The sequence below is a fragment of the Primulina tabacum genome, chromosome 12, assembly GCF_025594145.1.
Source record: "Primulina tabacum isolate GXHZ01 chromosome 12, ASM2559414v2, whole genome shotgun sequence".
In the NCBI taxonomy this organism is placed as follows: domain Eukaryota; kingdom Viridiplantae; phylum Streptophyta; class Magnoliopsida; order Lamiales; family Gesneriaceae; genus Primulina; species Primulina tabacum.
This window is the reverse complement of record NC_134561.1, coordinates 39,400,159-39,422,650: the sequence shown is the minus strand read 5'-3', so window position 1 is coordinate 39,422,650 and position 22,492 is coordinate 39,400,159. Positions and strand designations below refer to the sequence as shown.

General features: G+C 34.5%; 1 long non-coding RNA gene across 1 annotated transcript in view; it reads left to right on the top strand.

The window, feature by feature from the left end:
* Positions 1 to 4,643, top strand: part of LOC142520732 (uncharacterized) — a 68,602-nt gene extending 63,959 nt beyond the window's left edge. The window contains exons 2-3 of the long non-coding RNA XR_012813978.1: positions 3,615 to 3,663; positions 4,385 to 4,643. This is a non-coding gene — a long non-coding RNA (uncharacterized LOC142520732). The remainder of the gene's footprint in view (positions 1 to 3,614; positions 3,664 to 4,384) is intronic.
* Positions 4,644 to 22,492: the final 17,849 nt, after the last annotated feature.

Genomic DNA, 22,492 nt, shown 5'->3' with positions numbered 1-22,492 from the left:
ACACCGGCCTCAATAAGGGATACTCGTATGATAGCGTCGACGAAGCGCCATCAAATCCCAAATCTCATATCAATCGTCGGGGCCACAAATGTTTATGTTTTAAGGGTCATATAATACCAAACATAGCATTGTGTTCACAAACCCCAGAATCCAATCAAATCATATCAGGGTATCCAAGGATCATAGCTCAACGTGCATGTCATGTATCGATGTATGTATCAACCGATGTGTGTTAACAAAACATTTATTTTATACATCGATATCCAAATCTCAATGTCATGTATGCACATAAACTCAACAAATAAGGCATATAGACATGTATCCTCATTCCAATCAATCAAATCAATCCAACATATATCATATAATACAGATACCTGTCGTATGTTACCCGGTCGCAACATACCTCAATTCTTCATTTCCAGTTGATGTAGCCTGAAGATATCGGTATAATACTTTATCTACATCAATAACATACTCATTCCAATCAATAACATTATCCAAAATCATTAATATGAGTTTCAAATATAATTTGAAACTTCAAAAATTCATATCAAATCCAAATCATATCATAATTCAATTCCGACTTCGAATATGAGTTTATTGTCGGTTATTCTACTACATACAGGAAATTCAACTTCAAATACATGCTATTCCAGCACTTTGATATTTAGAGCTGCTGGAACCAGAAGAGAATTACCTCAGTCAGAAGCCCTCGACGCGAAGATCACAAATATATAATTTGTTTCGCGTTTAGACAGCGTTTCAAAGTCGATTTGGACGAAAGAAAATCGAAATCTCGAACTTTTCTCTCGAAACTACGGTGAAGAAATGAAGAAAGAATAAAACAGAAGTCTCGTTCTTATCACCACCGTTCTCGCGCTCGGGCGGTAGAATTCTCGCGTCCGAGCGCGAGACATTCTGTCCCCGAGTTTCAAATGCACCGCGCTCGGGCGGTCACAAATTACCGCTCGGGCGCGGCATGTTCTGTCCGAGAACATACCTTATTCCACACTGGCGCTCGGGCGGTCATTTTCTACCGCCCGGGCGCCACATGTTCTGTACCAAATGTTGGTTTTTGTATTATGTTGGCGTCCGGCTTCTCCACTCGAGCTCTTACAACGTCAATTCATATTCATTATTCATTTTCTCAATTTCATTGTCATAATATACATCAAATGCATAATCACATATTAAATTCATGAATTATCGATAATCACATAAGATTTACGATAATACGACACACGGTCCTTACACATGCACTGTAGTGTTCTACATTTTCTTAATTTTTCTCTTGATTTCAAATTTAATTTCATCATCTATTGATATTTAAAGATATATTAGAATTTTTTATAAACATCTAATCTTAAATTTGATCGATTAAACAAATAATTATTATACTTTGTATACAAAAATAAATAGATTAATATATTTGAAAATAGAAAAAGTAATGTATTGAGAAGAATAAAAAAAGATTGTTAGAATTAGTACTATAATTATCTAATGTCAATATTAAATTTAACATCCTACATTCAAAAATGTGTTTATTGCGGTAAAGACTATGATCATAAACTAAAAATAATAGTTTATTTATCAATGTAACGTAATCATAATGTGATCGTTATTTGGAATCATAAACTGATGTACTTTGACTTTTTAATTAAATTGTATAAACAAATTTTTTCATTATTTTTAGTGGATAAACATGTTAAATTTATTAAAATTATATAGTAGAATTTAATGATGAATATGAATGTATTAATTCAACTTTCAATTTGGGTTTCGGGATTTTGTCAACATGCTATATATTTTTTTCTGATTTTTCTTTTATTTTAAAATATAGATTTTCAAATAGATGAAAAATGATTTTTTTATCTACTACTTATGTAGAATATCAAGTATATATTCTACTCAAATGTCTTATAAATTCATATGATTTAGTAAAAGGTTATTTGCATAAACTTATTTGTTGGGTACAATAATTGATCATGTTGGGTAGAGTTATTGAAATGTTGCGCTTGAGCTGGTGTACTATTTAAATGATTTGATTAGCACCGTTACCATAATCTATAGGTTTTGATAAAACGATAAACGCTTGAGCCTACAATTGATATCAGAGCCAAGATCCGACTTTGATTTTCGTTGATTGCAATTGGAGCAATTATTAGGAGATAGATTGTTGGGTACAATAATTGTCAACGATGGATAGGCGCTTGAGCTGTTGTACGATTTAAAGATTTGACTTGCATCGTTAGTATCAGTTATAGCTTTTGGTAAAGCGACAAACACTCGATCCTACATTATTCGATTGTAAAGCTAGAAGAAACATGTTGCATTAACTTTTAGTTTTGAATTGGTCCCTTACATGTTACTCGATTTTTAAATTTAGAAGCATTCTACAGTTTTCAAATATTATTATAGATTGAATTATAATTGTTCCTTTTCAAATTGAATAAATATAGAATAAAACTCATGTAAATTGTAAGACACTGTAATTAATTATCCGGTAATTTGGCATAATTAGAATAATTATTGAGTTGTAAATTAAAATAATTATTTATGCCAAATAAATTCTATAAGTGTGTTAAAAAAATGTATTTTAGAATATCGGAGTTAAAACGATATAAAACAAATACATATAGAGTTTAAATAACACACGAGAGCAAAATAAATTCAGACCGGGATAAAAGGGCTTGAGTTACTATTTGAGTAACCAAATATACAATATATATATATACATATACATACACACAACTTACCTTTAAAAGAAGGAAAAAGGAAAGAGAGAAGAAGAAAACCCATTTCCCTCAACCCAATTTTCGCAACACATGTAGCAGCTGCGGGAAAGTTGCGATATCTCCTCCGTCCGGTGTCCAAATCTCAATCGGTCTGAAGGGGTGTCTTCCTAACATCCTAGGCTTCAATTCAAGTCTGAAATCGCGAAGTTCAAGCAAGGATTCGGGTAGATCAAAGCTGCCCTTCCGGTGCTCTGTTTCTGCGCGAATTCTTCCGGTTTTGGGGTGAGAGTTTTGGTGTTGCTGCGATTTTTACAATTTGAATTTGTAGAAATGATTTAAAAAGAACTTGTAGCTCTATTTGTTAGCTTTCTCTAGCCACTAGAATCATTGAATTTGGATAAGAAACGGAATTGATATGATTTTTCTACCAAAATGTGTCAAATCGAATTCTGAAATGGTGCTGTGCAAGACACCTTCTGTAATTCGAGTTTTTGTCAATTAAGCGCTCGGATTCTGGACTTGTGATTCAAAACAAAGCTGTAGAGCTATGTGTTATCTTCGTAATGATATAAGGTTTGTTAAATTCCATTAATAATTGAGCAAGTTATGCTCATTTTGCCAAAACTGCTCCGTGGGAGAATTCTGTCCAAAAATCTGTTGAGTGGCAGTGTGTTCTTGAAAATTCTGGGATTAATTTACTGAGATTTGGAAGATGGTTTCTTCTAGAAAAAGTTAGATATTCAATTATCTTTCATTTTCAATTGGCGGATATTGATTTGAGTTAATATTGAACGAGATACGAATTTTATGCTCTTTTGTGCCAAATTGGACATTGGTATGGAATGTAGTTCATGCTCGGTTTATTGTTGCTTTGTTTAGGTCAAGGGTCTTGAAGTGAAGTTGTTATTGGATTGTCAAGTTGGTATAGGTATGTTACAGCTCGGTAACATACGACGGTAGAACATAAATTATGTTTAATTGCCATTCTGTGTTACATTGATCGGGTGTATGACTTGTTGGCTGTTGGAAATTGTTAAATGCCTTTGTTGTGATCTATATTTATTATTGTGACATATTATTGGCATTAAGCATCGGGCATACTATTATGACATTCATGTTGAGCCCTATCGTTCTTGTTAGCCCATTGTTGATATCCGTTGTTATCTGGCACTGTTGTTTATCTCGGGATCATTGTGTGGCTGATAGGCCTATACACATGAGACCGTAGATGTGATTGAACAATCCCGTGGTTAGTGCAGCCTTTTGAGGTGAGCGTTGGGATTGTGTCATCTAGTTCGTTTTGTTGTGCCATCCTCTTATATCGTATCAGCTGTATGGAGGCCGAGTCAGGGGTGTTATTCAGCACAGCTTGGCATACCTCGCATACTTGGCAGGGCGGTTTAGCTGCATGACGATGTAGCTCCCCTGTGTTGTTGCTCGAGCATTATTCCAGTTGTTATCGTACCGTTTGTTGGCTCCTGTTATCCCGATTATTCGTTGAGCCTTTCATGCATTGCATATTACGTTTCATTATATGATTATGCATGATTTATGTTATTGTTGTTATTGTTGAACTGTTTCATACCAGAATCCTAACCTCAGTTGTTTACTGGGGGGCTGCTGTGGTTGCTTTTTGGGCACCATGGTAGATCTCCCGAGTCGTTTTGCAGCATCAGGCCGAGGTTCCGCCAGTGGAGCTCGGGATTGAGGTTGGATTGCTTGGTTCTGTTCAGTGGAGTCTCTCAGATAGTCTATATGTATGTCTTGAGTTTGTTTCAGACTTGTATTGTACTTTATTTGCCGGGGAGATGCCCCGTGTATCTGTAGTAGTATTTGATTGCTTTGTGATGTTCTGAGTCGACTCTGTGATATTTATGATCTGGTGAGTATTTGGTAAGTTTTAATTTCTGTAGTCCTGGCCAGTGCGGCTATAGGTTGTTGTATATTTTGATATAAATTGCTGCTTGAGTTTTTCGGGATGTCCTATTTGCGGGGAGGTCATGCCGAAATTTTTCTAGGCCCTGAGGTCCGTGTTAAAGTATTTTAAACCTTTTTTCCGCTGCAATTTTAAGTCAAACCATTATTGTTTGATCATTAATTATCATTAGAGTAAATGGCCTCACATAAATATTATTAACAAAAACATTTAAATGAAATATTGGATTCGTCGATAATCAAATAAGAAATAAACAAATTTTGATCATTGAGTGAAAAATAAGATATTTAAAGAAAGTTATAATTGACACAATGAAATAGTGCACCTACACGCATTTATCACTGTATTTTGCAACTAAAATGTCAAAAAATATTTCCACATATTATTTTTATATCATATTTAAAATAATTATGAATCCTAATTTTTATTATTTTGAGTTGGAATTTGTTATGAAAAATCATTGTGAATAAATTGAATTTGAAAATTCTTATATCTATGTATATCACATCACATATTAATATGTCAACCTAAGTCCAGATAATAAAAAACTACAAAATGAACTTATTCACCTTCAATGTACCCAAATTATATAGTAAATATATATGGCAATTAAGACAATGAAGTAGAATATAAGTTCACATATAACAAAATATATAGGCAAAAAAAATAGTAAATAAAAATATTTTTTTAATAACTTTTTACATTGAGTTGGAAAAGATAAAAGAGAAAAAATATTAACTCTTTTGGGTTACAAAAAAAATAGAAATGAAAGAAATGTTTGTCATACAATGAATTCATTTTTCAAATTAAATGTATACTATAAAGTTATATTGACTATTCAAACTTTATAAATGCAATGAATTTTTTTCAATATAAGGGTACACAAATGATCCCATGAAGATATTTAAACAATTAGAAAAATTAAATATATTATTTTTCTGTGGTAATACCAATATGACATTAGTAATTTAATTGTGCTAATTATACTTACGAGTTAATATGAAATATTAATATAAATATAATAAGAGTCAGTAAAAAGATGATTTATTGTCAAAAATATTATTATTATAAATTACAAATAAATGACAACATTTAATCAATATTTTTTTAAATCAGTCAATCAGTACTTTTTATGTGATGATAGATTATTATAATAATGTGCAGTTTATATGTTATCAAGGATAAGTGTCTAATAAATTAAAGGTAACTAGGAAAGTAAAAGCATCCATTTAAAATTATTGTCAGTTTACATGAAAGATAATAATAATCAAATAACATTGTAAATAAAAAAATTGCAGATCATTGATTGTCAAAAAAGATTATAATAATTGAATATTGTAATAAAATATATGTATTATTGAGAGAATAGACAAATAACAAAAGAAAACAATATAATAAAAAATATATGAGAAAAATTTTAGTAGTCTAGATCTTTTTTAAAATTAAAAAAAATATGTTTTTTTCCTAATTAGTTGCATATGCTAATTAACACAAATTGTCAAAATTTACAATACTATTATCATTATCTTTTGTTGAGTTAACTAATTTTATTTCAAATTCTAATTACTTCAACAAATGTTTCTCACGTGCAACGCACGTACATTATTTCTAGTATATATATATATATATATATATATATATATATATATATAATATATATAATATATATATATATATATATATATATATATATGAGTTTGAATTGTGAGCTTACATTTTTACCCCTTTATTTATTTTATAATTTGTCTTGTTCATTTGGTTCTTTAAATAATTTTCTATGTTAGTTTAATATGTTAATTAATAGTGTACTTAACTTTCATTTGTGAGTTTTCTTTTTTACCTTTTCATTTGTGAGTTTTCTTTTTCTTCCCTTTCATTTGTTTTATATTTTGTCATGTTCATGAGGTTCTTTAAGTCATTTTTCATGTTAGTTTAATATGATAATTAATAGTGTACTTAACTCAATCAAATTAATTATTATTTTGTTTTTACTTATAAATTTATCATAATGTTATACATTTAAAAATCTATTACTATTATAAATATATAAGTTTGAATTGTGAGCTTACATTTTTACCCTTTTATTTATTTTATAATTTGTCTTGTTCATTTGGTTCTTTAAGTAATTTTCTATGTTAGTTTAATATGTTAATTAATAGTGTACTTAACTTTCATTTGTGAGTTTTCTTTTTTATCATTTCATTTGTTTTATATTTTGTCATTTTCATGGGGTTCTTTAAGTCATTTTTCATGTTAATTTAATATGATAATTAATAGTGTACTTAACTCAATCAAATTAATTATTATTTTGATTTTACTTATAAATTTATCATAATGTTATACATTTAAAAATCTATTACTATTATAAATATATGAGTTTGAATTGTGAGCTTGCATTTTTACTCTTTTATTTATTTTGTAATTTGTTTTGTTCATTTGGTTCTTTAAGCAATTTTCTATGTTAATTAATAATGTACTTAACTTTCATTTGTGAGTTTTTTTTTTACCCTTTCATTTGTTTTATATTTTGTCATTTTCATGGGGTTCTTTAAATCATTTTTCATGTTAGTTTAATATGATAATTAATAGTGTACTTAACTCAATCAAATAATTATTATTTTGATTTTACTTATAAATTTATCATAATGTTATACATTTAAAAAATTTGCTAATATTACTAACATCTATTTTATTTTACTTTATTATTATAAATATGTGACTTTTATTTGTAAACTTACTATTTTACTGTTTTGTTTATTGTCATTTTTCGTATTAGTTTAATATGATAATTAATAATATAATTAACTCAATTAAATTAATTATTATTTTGATTTTACTTTGTAAACTTACTATTTTACCATTTTTTATTTTATAATTTGTACAATGTTCATGATGTTCTTTAAGTAATTTTCTACGTTAGTTTAATTTGATTATTAATAGAGCACTTAACCCAATCAAGCTATTTATTATTTTAAAATTACTTTTATTTTTAAATTTAAATTTACTTTTATTTTTAAATTTAAATTTAATTAGTTTAATTTATAAAATGACATCAAACTAATAGTAAATCACTCTCATAATGTTATACATTAAAAACAATTATTAATATTACGAACATTAAAGTAATAATAGGAAGACGAATGTAGATGAGTGACATTGAAAAAAATTAAATAATTAAAAAATATTAAGGTCATATAAAAAATATTCTTCTCATTTACAATAGAGATATTTTAAGACTATTTATGTATCAACAAATATATGTGATTGAGAGAAAAAATTTGTATGTAGGTGATTTCAATATAAACATTTAAGCTATTTAATCAATTTTCGATATATGATGTTAAATAAATATTATATATTAAATATATGATTTTCATTTGTAACCTTACCATTTTACCATTTTTTGTTTTACAATTTGTCATGTTCATGATGTTATTTAAACCATTTTTTATGTTATTTTAATAAGATCATTAATAGTGTACTTAACTCAATCAAACTAATTACTGTTTTAATTTACTTTTAAGTTTAATTTTAATTACTAAATTTATACATTTCCATCAAATTCATGAAAAATATCTATCATATTGATGATAGGTAATAATGGGCAGATGAAGGAAGATGAGTCGGATTGAATAAAAATAAATTATTAATAAATATTAAGGTTATATAAAACTTCTTTATCCCATTTAGAAAATAGATATTTTCAAACTCTTTATGTGTAAATAGAGATACATGATTGAGAGAAATGTTTGTATGTAAGTTATTCCAAACATTTTTTTTAAGCTATTTAGTCAATTTTTTATATATGCTGTTGAATAAATATTACTAAATAATATGCTTTATTTGATCATTTTGTGTTCTTGCAATGAGATGAGTTTTTTAATATGTCATTACATGTTTTGGTGTTACATGTCGTTTGTATTGATCATGTTGTGTTTAGATTCCTTATGTGATTTGTTTGTTCATCGAAAGAAAATATAAAACAAAACCATATATCCCACAAAAATGATTATTTTTAATTTTTTTTCCTAGAGATATTTTGTTAATTCTTAAACACATAATGCATGTTTTCAAGTTTGTTTAGATTACTTAGTTTGAAGCGACTTAGAAAATTATTAAAAATGATGAAATGTTTCTTCGTTTTTAGCTTATATATCAGAATATAAAGAGATAATATTTTTTTATTTATTGAGACAAATGTATTTCCAGACTTGTGTCTATAAATCAGCATTCAAAATTTTTACAACATTATTAAATTCTCTATTCAATTTTTTTATTTAAATTGATTGAAGATATTTGAATTTGATTTTTATGTGCTTGATTATATTATTTTTGTAGTATTATTTATTGTGAAATTAATAGGTGGACTAAAAAAATTAGTGGATCTATGAGTCCTCTGGTGGACGCCAAACATGGATAAATTGTTAAAAGAGATGATATCAAGTAGATTTTTGGCATACGATTTTGTTCTAATTAAATGATTATGCATGATTCTAAATTTTAATTGTATCACAAGTTAATGTATGTTTTTTCGTTGTCAGATATATTTTGTCAACGGTCTAATATTTTTCTTTGATTTAAGGAAAATTGTGTGACTTCGTATTATATTTTTATTTCTTAAGGTTTTATTAAAGGATTTTTCACTATGATTTTGAGGCACCATTTTTTTCTTTATGTGTTTTTTTAAAAAGTAAAATATTTATGAAACCATGATGTTAATAAGGCGCCTTCTCTTTATTTGAAAAAAAAATTATTGAAAAAGTTATAAAAATTTTGAATAATATGAGTTAGTATTTAATTTGAGAGTGTTTTATGCTTTTTGTTGCTCGTATATACTTCAATGTCTTTGTTATTGTACTAAATAAATTATTTTTGAACTTGGTGTTGAGGATCGGGTTGAGTTTAGAAGGGGGGGTTGAATAAACTCAACGGCAAACTTAACTGATTTTTCGGAATGATGTGCTAGAGTCCTGTTAAAGATACTAGCAGATTCTTGTTCAAGTTTAAAGACCAGCAGAGCACAAGATAATGTGCGGAAACGATCTGTTGGTTAGTAGGTGAAAAATAGTGAAACAGAAAAACAGTAGATGGCACAAGGTTTGTTTCTGAAAGTTCGAAGATGAATTTTCTACGTCTCCCCTTCTTCTGTTTCAAGAAGGTATCATTAAAGACTTTGGTGAATACAATACAACAGTTGTACACACCCACTTCAACAGGACTTACCATTCGCCTATCGATACTCTTAGTTTTACAACTCAACTTCTTGAATGATCTTAAGTTCTGGAAAAGACTCTTTTCCAGTTACAAATTCTTCTATCAATGAAATAGTGAAGTGAATTGCTTGAGAAGATATAACGAAAATAGCTAGCACAATATGATCTCAATGATCAAGAGTATGCAATGAAGCGTGTGCTGCTTTTTCAGTGTTGAGCTTTTGGGATGACTGAAAGTTCTAGCGATGCTCAAATGATATTCTTTTATTTAGATTCGTTCCACTTCTTTTTTCTCGAAAAGTGCTTCGTCTCCATATATATAGACTTTATCCAACGTTAAAATCTGAACGGCTCTTTTGACTTTTCAGTGGTTCACCTTTATTGCCGAAAATAGACCCTGTAGAATACATTAAAGCAATCAGTCTCAGTTCATACTAAAAATGGTAAACCGTCTTAAATGTTTTCGTACAACATTTAATGGCATTTAATGAAGCAATAAATGCTAGTATCACGTTAATAGATCAACGGTAATATTTAAAGACTTTGAGATACGCAAAATTCTGTTAGTGTATATTTCGAGTTTTGTATCCCTTCTAGTTATGATTTTAGCTAAGAAGCAGTACTTGACAAGTGCTGCTACTGGTCTTTAGTTCGATACAAGTGCTTCTGGTTTTCTGCTATTTTACATCTACTGGTTTTGTACTAAGCCAGCATCTACTGGTTTTTACTAGCATCTCCACTTTTACTAGCATCTCCACAACAAATTTAAGTCTAACAATTTCCCCCTTTGTGGTGATGCCAAAACCTAGATGTTCCTTAGATGTTAAGATGAATAGATAAAACAGATTACGAAGCAGATAAAAACAGTTATTATCCAGAAAAATCACGTAAAGCACAAATTAGTTAAGACAAGAAAATAAAACTAATTTGTTCCAATATCTCTGAAAGTAGCTTCATCTGGATTTTGATCCCTTCCAGAAGAATGAGGTCTGCTGCTACTCGCTCCAGTTCTATCTCCAGTTCTATCTTCTTCCCCCTTTTTGGCATCATCAGCAATGACCCTAGCAATTAAGTCATCCATTCGCTCAGATAAGTTGTGAATGCCATTAGTCAACATCTCCAGATATGGAGCCAGATTAGAAACTCGATCATTTAGAGCAGTGAGAGATTGAGATTGAGAATCGATCTTGGCATCCATTAGGTTCATGGTGGTGGAGATTGAGCGAAAAAGGCCATCATGCTCGGTGAGCCGGGTAAGTATGTCAGATTGAGCAATCATGAGCTGACTGGAACTTCTGGATATAGCTTGTCGAAAAACAATGGTTTCAGCATTCATTTTATACACAGATTACGCCGTTTTATGTATTTCCTTGGACATGCGATCTCGGAAAAACTGAGCACCACTGATTTCTACGGCATTCTCACGAGATAGCCGCTTGACTATATCAGAAAGATTCTGTAGCTCCTTTTGTATATTATCAATCTGAAACTCTAAATCAAATGGTTCCACAACTGGTGAAGGGGTTCATGCAAGCAATCATTGTTTAATGTCTTTCATTCTGGCGATGCGCACAGGAGACTGCAGAGAAGGAATAATAAGAGCAGTAGAGTGTGCAACTTCTGCTTGAGTGATAACAGTTGGTTCTGGTTCAGCAAAAGGTCCTTCTGAAACAGTAGATTGATTTGTTGGCCTTTCTTCTGGTTGCTGCAAATCAGCAGCAGGTTCAGGTATGGCTTGTGGCTCAACAGTAGACGGTGAAGTATGCAACAAAGTTGCCATTTCATCTTGATGAGCTTCTAAAAAATGCTCAAGCTCTGGAAGAGATGAAGAAGCAGTAGCCGTAACAGTAGCAGTGGCAGTAGCAGTTGCAGATTCTGGAATGGATTGGACTGGAGGATGATCAGCAGAGGTAGAAGTAACGGGTACTGTGTCATCCTGTGCTGCTTGAGTCTGCACTATCGATTCGATCACCTCATCAACCGATGCCAGATCATGAACAGAAATCAGAGAGGATGATTGAGTAGGAACTTCTTGAGGTGCAGGAGTACTAGAGACCTTGACTTCAGAAGAAGCTTTGGCCAGTTCCTCAACTGACTGAGTCTTCAAAATGGTGGGGACAGTGGTGACACTGAATTTTGGAGGCTGAGAAAAAGCCTTTTCCTTAGTAACAATTTGCTCAGATAGAATTGTCAGTTGCTCCGACAAAATTTGAATGACATTCTGATCATGAAAAGCAGTAGGACCAGTAGAGTAAAAATTTGACTTCAACGTTGTTAGAATAGTGTCTATCTTCTGATGTTTGATTTTATCCAGAATGTAGCTTCGGCGATTGATGGCTTCTATCACATTTTGTGTGTTGGTAGCAGCAAAAACCTTTTTCTCATTTTCCACAGTTTGAGTATAAACACCAGTAGTTTTCAAAAAAGTGATTGGATGGTAGACTCTTACCTTGAGCCAATCGTCAAAGAATTTCATGTCTTCTCTGGTTGAATTATCAATTTCTTCCAGATGAAGATCAATTGCTGTTTGAATGGTTGATGTTGCCACCGGTGACTGAGACAACTCAGTAATCTTTTCTTTCCCTTTTTCAGAAGTAGCAGGGACTACTGGTTTAAAAGCAGAAGAAACAATAACAGATTCTCTAATGACCACACCAGAAGTTTGTCTGAAACTTGGAGCAGTTGAAGGCCCTGATTCAACGGCTATATCTTTGGTGGATGAGACAACTGGTGGAAAAACTTGTCGAAGAGGAACATTCTCTAATTCAGCAAGAGCTGCTGTTTTCTTGATGCGGATGGTGGTGCGAGGCTTCTTCTTGGATGGGGTGGGAGGCAGTGAAGCTTGTTGAGTGGGTTCTGCTGATTCTCCAGATTCCGTTTTGTCAGAATCAGACAAAACCACAGCTCTTTTTCTTTTGATTTTCTTCTGCCCCTCAGTCTGAGATTCCCCAGTCTCCTTCTTTATGGCCACAAATTCACCAACTGTTGGCTTTGGCCTTAAGGCAAGCACATTATCAGCACAAGTCATGGTGACCGAAGAGCCATCCTCTTCTGTTGTGCCAGGAAAGCCAGCATCTTTCAACATCTTACTGATTTGCACAGCAAATCCAGTACCTTTCCTTAGAATCATATCCTTCATAATTCGAAATAGAAAGCGACCCCAATCCACTTTCTTTTCTGAAGTGATGGCCACCATTACTTGAACCTTTTCTTTGGTCAGTTTGTCGAATGTTCCAGCCTTAACCAACAAGGCTTTTGCCACGATATCAGCGAGTACTTGGTACTCAATTTTCAGTAGCTTCTTGAGGCAGGAAGGTGAGAGCTCTTCAACAGTAGCTGAAAAGATGGTTAAAGCAGTAGACATTTATTCCTTTGTGATATCCGAAAGCTCGGAAGGTCCAGAAATCGGTAGAAAGAACGTGGAACCGAGAAATACAGCATCAATGGAGATTGATGCATCTCCCTGTGTATAGTTAATCTTTCCTTCGACAACTTCTGCTTTGGCATAGAAATCTAGAAGAGCAGACTTGTAGATAACAGCAGGCGATTCCAAGAATTGGCGAAGTCTAGATTTTTCCAATGATTTGAACATCTTAACAAGGTTCTCATCCTTAATGGTGAGAACAGATGCAAAATTCACCTGATAAGCATTCAAAGTATAAGCTGCGGCCATTTCTAAGTTTGAAAGAGATTAGAGGTATATTTGGCAGTGGATGCGAGAAAGCAGTAGATGCAAGGAAATAATCTGAGTTCGTAAAGGGCAATGAAAGAAAATGAACGGTTAAAAACAAAATGTACATCCGTCAGTAAACATAGGGACACGTGTCGATATGTTTAAGGTTGATATAGAGAGAGAAACAGGTGTGTCAGTTACTCTACTTTTTTAAAAAAAAAAAGTGGCAGGCAGTCCGAGGCGGTTGCTAAAAGAAAAGCAGAAGAGAGTTTGTCGTTTTATGGTAACGTTACTGCTAAAACCAGTAGACTTGTTGTTTTATCAAAAAGACAGACATTCTATCTGTTTTCTAAAAAGGATAAGAAAATCTTAATCTGACTCAGATACTGTTCCCCCTCGATATATGCAACTAATAAATGTAGGGATATGATATCTGAATCGCCGTCTCTTTAGTTTCCTCGAAACTCTATATAAATGCCTGCACATTCACAAACTAAGTCATTCATTTACTAAATTAATTCAAATGATAGGTGTGGATGATCTCTCGGAGTCTTCTCCAGAGTCAGAATCAGCAGAGGAATTCCAAAGACAACTTGAAGTCTTTTGTAAGCAGATGTTTGAAGAAATCTTTTTCCAATACATTGGTGCTGGCAAGACCCAAGCTTGCTGGATTCTTTTCGAAGAAGACCATCCTTTTCCAAGTTATAAGGATTAGGAAGAAAATCCTCAGTTTAGAAATCCTTATAGTCTTTAGATAGGTTTCTGCTGAGGTACTTTGCAACAAGAAAAATACTTCAAGCTGCTGATATCCACAAATGTAGTAGATAAACTCAATGTAATACTTCTAGTTTTATGAAAGAATGTTCTTATTTTTGACATATTTTGTTTATCTACTGCTTTTAATGAATGTTAGACAATAATAATGAAAATAATAAAGGATAAAAAAAACTTAGTCTGTTTAAATCAGAAGACGGTTCTGTAGACTTGAGATTTTTCACTTCTGCATCGTTCAATGTACTGGAATGGTTTCTAATAAAATTTCAGTTGAAGTACTTGGTGTTCCTTTATTCCTTTCTGCAAATAACTCAATGTTAACTGAATAAAATAAATAACTGATAGATAATGAGATAAATTCAGAAGGAAGTTGGTCGTCCTATGATAGCTTCTACTGGAAGATAAAGAATGCCTTGTTTTGTTAAAAAGACAAATCACCTTCTGCATCTGACAAAAATCACATATAATCGGAATAAAGTTCCCCCTAAATTAATGTAATTATTAAATGTCACATCTTGGTAAGTGAACCGTCGATGGCTTGATTCAGAACGCTTCGCATTTCACGCTAAAGTTATGATTACCTCGATCTCTGGAACCTGGTTTATCATCTATAAATACAGGCATAGAGGTTAGCCATACAGTCACTTTTAAACAAAATGGCAAGAGAGAATAGTCCTGATTTGGCCGAGGAGTTCATGAAAGAGGTGACCGCTGCAAGAAAGCAAGCGATTGAAAACAAGGTGCTGGAAAAAGTACTTGCCACCTGGACTAAGGTTTAGGAGCTTCAATCCGCCTTTGAAGATGGGTTGTTGGCTACTACCAAACAGCTGGTAGCAATGGAGAAGTATTATCGACGTCTCCATAGTGCTGACAGCGAAGAAGTCTTCTCTGATGATGGTGTCTACCTCCTCATGCTCTTAAAGGAGCAAAAGACTCTGAAAAAGATTGCTTTTTCGAGGAGTTTCTACGTACCTCCACCGGAGAGCTGACCACTTGGTTGGCATTCTGGAGGGAGTACGTTAAAAAAGAAGTAAAGAATGTACGCCCCCGCTTTTATTATTTATGAAACTTTATATTTTGTCTACTGATTGTCTCTTTCCCTCAGCTTTTATTTTCTACAAACTAAGACTGAACAACCAAACAAAATTAAGCCACAATATATATAACTGAGATGAAGATAACAAATAATTAAGTTAAGTCTATCAATCCAAGTGTATTTCGAAAATAAGAAAACTTATTCTCAGGCAGAGGTTTCGTAAATATGTCTGCTGCTTGCTAATCAGTAAGAACGTATTCCAGACGAATGTTCTTCTTTTGCACATGATCTCTAATGAAATAATGTTTGATATCAATGTGCTTAGTTCTGGAATGGAGTACTGGATTATGCAATATAGCAATTGCACTGGTATTGTTACAAAATATAGGTGATTCAGAGGCTTGAACTTCATAGTCTTTAAGTTGTTGTTGTATCCAAAGTATTTGAGAACAACAGCTTCCAGCAGCAAGATATTCTGCTTTTGCAGTAGACGTGGCTATGGAAGTCTGCTTTTTGCTAAACCAGGAGATCAACCTATCACCAAGAAATTGACAAAAACCACTGGTGCTTTTCCTATCCAGTTTACATCCTGCATAATAAGCATTTGAGTATCCAATAAGATTAAACGACGAGTCCTTGGGATACCAGAGGCCTACATTTTGAGTTCCTTTCATGTACTTCAAAATAAGTTTAGCAGCAATATAATGAGATTGTTTGGGGTTAGATTGAAATCTCTCACTGATACAAACAGCAAACATAATATCGGGTCTACTGGCAGTAAGATATAACAACGAGCCAATAAGACCTCGATACTAAGTTACCTCTACTGGAGTTCCCCCTTCATCTTTATCAAGTTTGGTAGACGAACTCATATGTGGGGGCCTGTGCTCCTGATTAATCTTTAATGACAAAACAATCAGGATTTATTAATGTAAACAGCGAAAGCGATTAAAAATTTTCCTTTTGGGCCAATAGAAATTTCGACATGACCTTCCCGTAAGTAGGACATCCCAAAAATTTTCAAACAACACAAACAACATTTATATATTCGAAATAAAGTCATAACATCAATTCACAACCCTATAGCCGCACTGGCCAGGACTAAACACATATAGAGCCGGCAAGGCTCGATCACACAACTATCAATACAAAACATCGTAAAAATAACAGTACAGCTACTCGGGGCATCTCCCCGGTAAATCTATAACTCCATAATATAGTATATATATATCTGGGAACTCTCAAACGTGACTCGACGACTGGACACCACTACCTGACGCTCCACCAGACGCGTCAAATCCCCCTGGATAACCTGCTATGGCATCAAAAACAACCACAACATAAAAAGAAACGAGGGGTCGGGCCCCAGTACGACGAACCAGTAATATTACGACAAATATAACTGACATGAAATAAAATCAAGTAAAATGCAATAAAATGCAATGCAATGCGTGTCGGTAACAACAAAATAATGGATACCAAAGCGGAGTCCAAATGAAACGCATCAGCAACAGTAACAGTGGCCACCCGTGCCAGGACTGCAGCAACGTAATATCATGCCGCCGCTCATCCATGCACGTAGCATCGAGGGTACGGGAGCGACCCGCTCAGCCCTCATGCAAGTCACCAGGAGTGTTAATCCTACCCACCCACTCCATCGATGACGCAACAACTCGATAGATCAATATCAATAGCAATCAAAGGAGTCAAGGCTCGAAATGCTATGCCACAATAGTATCAACTCAAATAAATGCGTGAATGCAATCACATATTCACAGAAACACATAAGGCACGCCACAACTCATTACAAAGTACTTAACGTCATTTCACATCATATAGACGTCATAATAAAACAGTTCATGCGTACCTCAACTGACTTTAATTTACCACAAAATATCTTAAATCCTCAAGAAAGTCCGGTAAATGTCAACTCAGACAAATCATCTGAATATTAATTTAAATGGTCTTATCATCATATAAAAATTTCAGAACCATTTAAATTCACTAAAAATTCAATTTCAACAATTTAGGCATTTTAAATTTCTAAATTCTCAATATTCGACTAAAATACCTAAAATCAATTATTTCTATTTTATCGTCGCAAAATATTCTTTTTTAGCTTTAAATGACGCTAAACTAATATTTATGCGACTGCGATAAATTCTAGGTTCACCAGATTATACCTCCAACTTGCACAATTCCGGAACCTACAACAATAACCCAATAATTAATTGTTGGAACTCAAATAAATCAAAATACCCAAAATTCGAAACCCTAAAATCTGAATTATACCTCTGAAAGTTTCAAATCTTGTTCTACGCTTCGAATTCGAGCTTTAAACAACAGAATCTAATGTTTCCTCCCGATTTTCCGGCGAAATTAGGCGGCGGTCTCCGACGGGTTTACGGGAATCGCGATTTTTCTTAGCAAGGGTGGTATCAATGGATAGCTCTCATCGAGAGGATTCCGAAACTATGCTTATTTTCGAAAATCGATGACCGACGGTGGAGTTACGGGCGGTCAAAGGCGGAAGAAAATTGTTTGACAAAGAATGAAATGTTTCGGCAGAGGGGAGAGAGAAAACGAAGATTCTCGTTTTTTTTAACTTAATTATATATTATTTTAACTTAATCCAATTGGGCTGGTAGGGGCCTTGAGACTTTTGGGCTCTCACATTCTCCCCTACTAATGTAAGATTTCGTCCTCGAAATCTAGTATACACAGCAATTATACAAAAGTGTTTTACAAACATTTACCACTGATAGTACATAGGGAAATCAGAATACATGGAATAATTTATTACATTTTCAAACAAATGAGGCCAATCCTGACGCATCTTAGCCTCTAATTCCCATGTAGCTTCTTCTCTCCCATGTCTACTCCACTGCACCATAACCAGTGGAATCGTCTTATTCCTAAGTTGCTTTTCTTTACGATCAAGAATTTGAACTGGATGCTCAACATAGCTAAGGGAACTATCCAACTCCACCTCATCAGTCCTCAAGACATGAGAAGGATCCGGCTCATACTTTCGTAACATAGATACATGAAACACATCATGTATCGCAGACAAACTCTGTGGTAAGTCCAAACGATAAGCCAAAGTGCCAATCCTCTCAACAATCGCATATGGACCAATATAACGCGGAGCTAGCTTCCCTTTGCGCCCAAATCTCATAGTACCACGAAATGGTGATACTTTCAAGAAAACCTGATTGCCAACCTGAAATTCTAAAGGCCTACGCCTTTTATTAGCATAGCTGGCTTGACGATCCTGTGCTGCTTTCATTCTTTTTCTAATCATTTCAATCTTCTCTTTCATTTCTTGTATAAATTCTGGCATTGACATCTGTCTTTCTCCTACATCTTCCCAGCATATCGGAGATCTACATTTTCTACCGTACAAGGCTTCAAATGGTGCCATTCCGATGGTTGCTTGGAAGCTGTTATTGTAAGAGAACTCAACAAGTGACAATGATTCCTGCCAACCACCCCTGAAATCCATCACGACTGCTCGCAACATGTCCTCGAGTGTCTGAATGGTCCTCTCGGACTTACCATCTGTCTGTGGGTGATATGCAGTACTCATCGCCAACTTTGAACCCAATGCTGATTGCAAACTACCCCAAAACTTCGAAGAAAACCTGGGATCACGATCTGACACTATGGTTACAGGCACACCATGCAATCTCACCACATGATCGATGTACATTTTTGCCATTTTCTTATAAGTACAAGTACGATCATAAGGAATAAAATGGGCTGATTTAGACAATCTATCAACAATCACCCAAATCGCATCACAACCACGATTAGAACGAGGTAGGTGTGTCACAAAATCCATAGCAATGTGCTCCCAATTCCACTGTGGCACTTCAAGACTATGTAACATACCACCAGGTCTCATTCTCTCAGCTTTAACCTGTTGGCACGTCAAACATCTAGCCACAAAGTCAGAAATCTCTTTCTTCATACCTTCCCACCAGTAATGGGATTTCAAGATATGATACATCTTTCTGATTCCAGGATGAACATTGTGTCGACTACAATGAGCTTCTCGAAGTATAGCTTCTTTTAAGTCTTATCAAATTTGGAACCACAAGTCTACCATTATAGCGTAGACATCCATCAGAAGCAACACTGAACTTGTCTGATTGACCTGTCTGAGTCAATTCTTTCAATCTATGAACATGTGGATCAGTTCTCTGTGCTGCTTTGATTTTAGAAACAATCTGTGGTTCAACTTGTATAGATGAAACTATAAAGTAGTCGCCCTTAGACTGATAAGTCCATCCTGAAGTTCCCAAATGCTCATGAACCTTTGAAATAGTCAAAGATGCCAACATTTTAGGCTGAACATTTCTGCTCAAAGCATCTGCAACTTGATTCATTCGCCCTGATTGGTACTGAATCTCACAATCAAATTCCTTAAGTAATTCCAACCATCGACGCTGTCTCATATTCAAGTCGGACTGTGTGAAAAGATACTTCAGACTCTTGTGATCAGAATAAATCACAAACTGTTCTCCGTACAGATAATGACGCCATATCTTCAATGCAAACACAATGGCAGCTAACTCCAAATCATGAACTGGATATCGAGTCTCATGTGGCTTCAACTGACGAGATGCATACGCAATCACTCGTCCATTTTGCATCAAAACACAACCCAGTCCATTTAAGGAAGCATCTGTACAGACAACAAATCCACCTGAGCCTGAAGGCAAAGCTATCACTGGAGATGTGGTCAATTTTTCTTTCAAAGTCCTAAAACTAGACTCACATTCTGCAGTCCATACAAAACGTCGATCTTTCTGTGTCAACTGGGTCATAGGCCTAGCTATTCTAGAAAATCCCTCAATGAAACGCCTATACTACCCAGCTAATCCCAAAAAGCTTCGAATCTCAGACACATTGGTTGGTTTAGGCCAATTGATAACAGCTTCAACTTTACTAGGATCAACAGATACTCCTTGTGCAGATATAACATGGCCTAAAAATAAAACTCTGACCAACCAAAACTCACACTTAGAAAATTTGGCATACAATTGCGCTTCTCTGAGTGTTTGGAGAACTAATTTCAAATGTTCTTCATGTTGTTTCTTTGATCTGGAATAAATCAAGATGTCATTAATAAAGAAGATAACAAATTTATCTATGAATTCCCGGAACACACGATTCATTAAATCCATAAAAACCGCTGGAGCATTAGTCAAACCAAACGGCACGACTAGGAATTCATAGTGTCCATAACGTGTCCGAAATACCGTCTTAGGAACATCTTCCTCTCGGACTCTAAGCTGATGGTATCCGGAACGAAGATCAATCTTGGAATACACAGAACTACCCTGCAACTGATCAAATAAGTCGTCAATACGCGGCAAAGGATACTTATTCTTCACAGTAGCCCGGTTTAACTGCCGATAATCGACGAACATTCTCATCGTTCCGTCTTTCTTCTTTACAAACAATACTGGAGCTCCCCAGGGCGACATACTGGGCCTGATATAGCCTTTCTCCAGTAAATCCTGTAGCTGTTCCTTGAGTTCTTTCAACTCTGTTGGAGCTAAACGATACGGTGCTCTAGAAATAGGATTTGTCCCTGGCATTAATTCAATGCTAAGATCTATTTCCCTTTGAGGCGGAAAGCCTGGAATCTCATCAGGAAATACATCTGGAAAATCCTTGACAACGGGAATGTCTGAAACTTTCAATCGTTCTTCCCGTGTTGCATCAAGAGCATAGATCAAAAATCCTTCATTGCCGATTGACAACAACCTGAACATTTCCATTGCAGATACTAATGGAATTCGAGACTGTGAATCATAACCATAAAAATTCCATTTGCTGCCATAATACGGTCTAAATCTGACAACTCCATGGAAACAATCCACAGTAGCTCGATAATTCGTCAACACATCCATACCCAGAATACAGTCAAAATCAGTCATGGCTAATTTGATTAGATTTGTTATCATAATATTACCCTCAAATCTAATCACACAGTTCAAAACTATCTCACGGGACATCAAATATACACCGGAAGGAGTAGCAACTGACACAGTATCCAACAAAGGAATAGTAGCAATCTCATGCTCATCAACAAATGCAGCAGATAAAAATGAATGAGATGCTCCTGTGTCTATCAATATGCATGCAGGATCATCAAAAACACAACAAATACCTGCAATCACTCCTCCTGGTGCATCCTGAGCCTGGTCTTGAGTCAAAGCATGGACTTGGGCTTGCTGTGGCCCTGGAAATGGCTGCTGAATAGGACCTCTGGGAGGCGGGTAACTGGACTGCTGAAATGATGGAGTAGGAGCATATGGTCTAAAGAGTGGTCCACGGGGAACTTGACCAAGCTGCTGTGGCTGGAACTGCTGTCTCCCTGCATTAGGACATACCCTGGCGTAATGTCCAACCTGACCACAATTATGACAAGTCCCCTGAACTCCTACACATTGGGAACTAAAATGTCGACCACCACATCGATCACAATGCACAGTGCTAGACGACCCAACAGAACCTCCCCCTCGTGCACTGCCTGAACTGGAAGAGCTGGATTGATACTTCTTCTTGAATTGCTTTCCTTTTACTTTGTACCTCTGCTATTTGGGTTGTTGGTATGACTGTACAGGCTGATATAGAGGTAAATCCACTGGCATTGACATACTACTTCCAGATCCCTGTGAAACAGATGATGGACCTGGTTGTGGGTCTCCTCTGAGCAAACTTGCTTCAATTTTCTTCGCCTTTTCCACTGCTTTAATATACGTATTAGGCGATCCAGTCATTACCAAAGTATGATCAGTCCGCTGCAACCCGTGCAGAAAACGTGATAGTTTAGCCTGATCAATCCTGGCAACATGTGGAACATAGGGCAAAAGAGCAGAAAACTGTGAAGCATATTCCACCACTGATTTGTTGCCCTGCACCAACTGATTGAACTCTTCTTCTTTAGCAGCATAATATGATGGTGGTGCATATTCTTGGGTAAAGTGGGCATGAAAAGCATCCCAAGTAATAATTTCACCAGAATCCTTCATTGCTTCCTCTGTGGCTTCCCACCAGAGTTGTGCTCGGTCTTTAAGTTGGTAGATGGCAAGCTTCAATTTAATATCT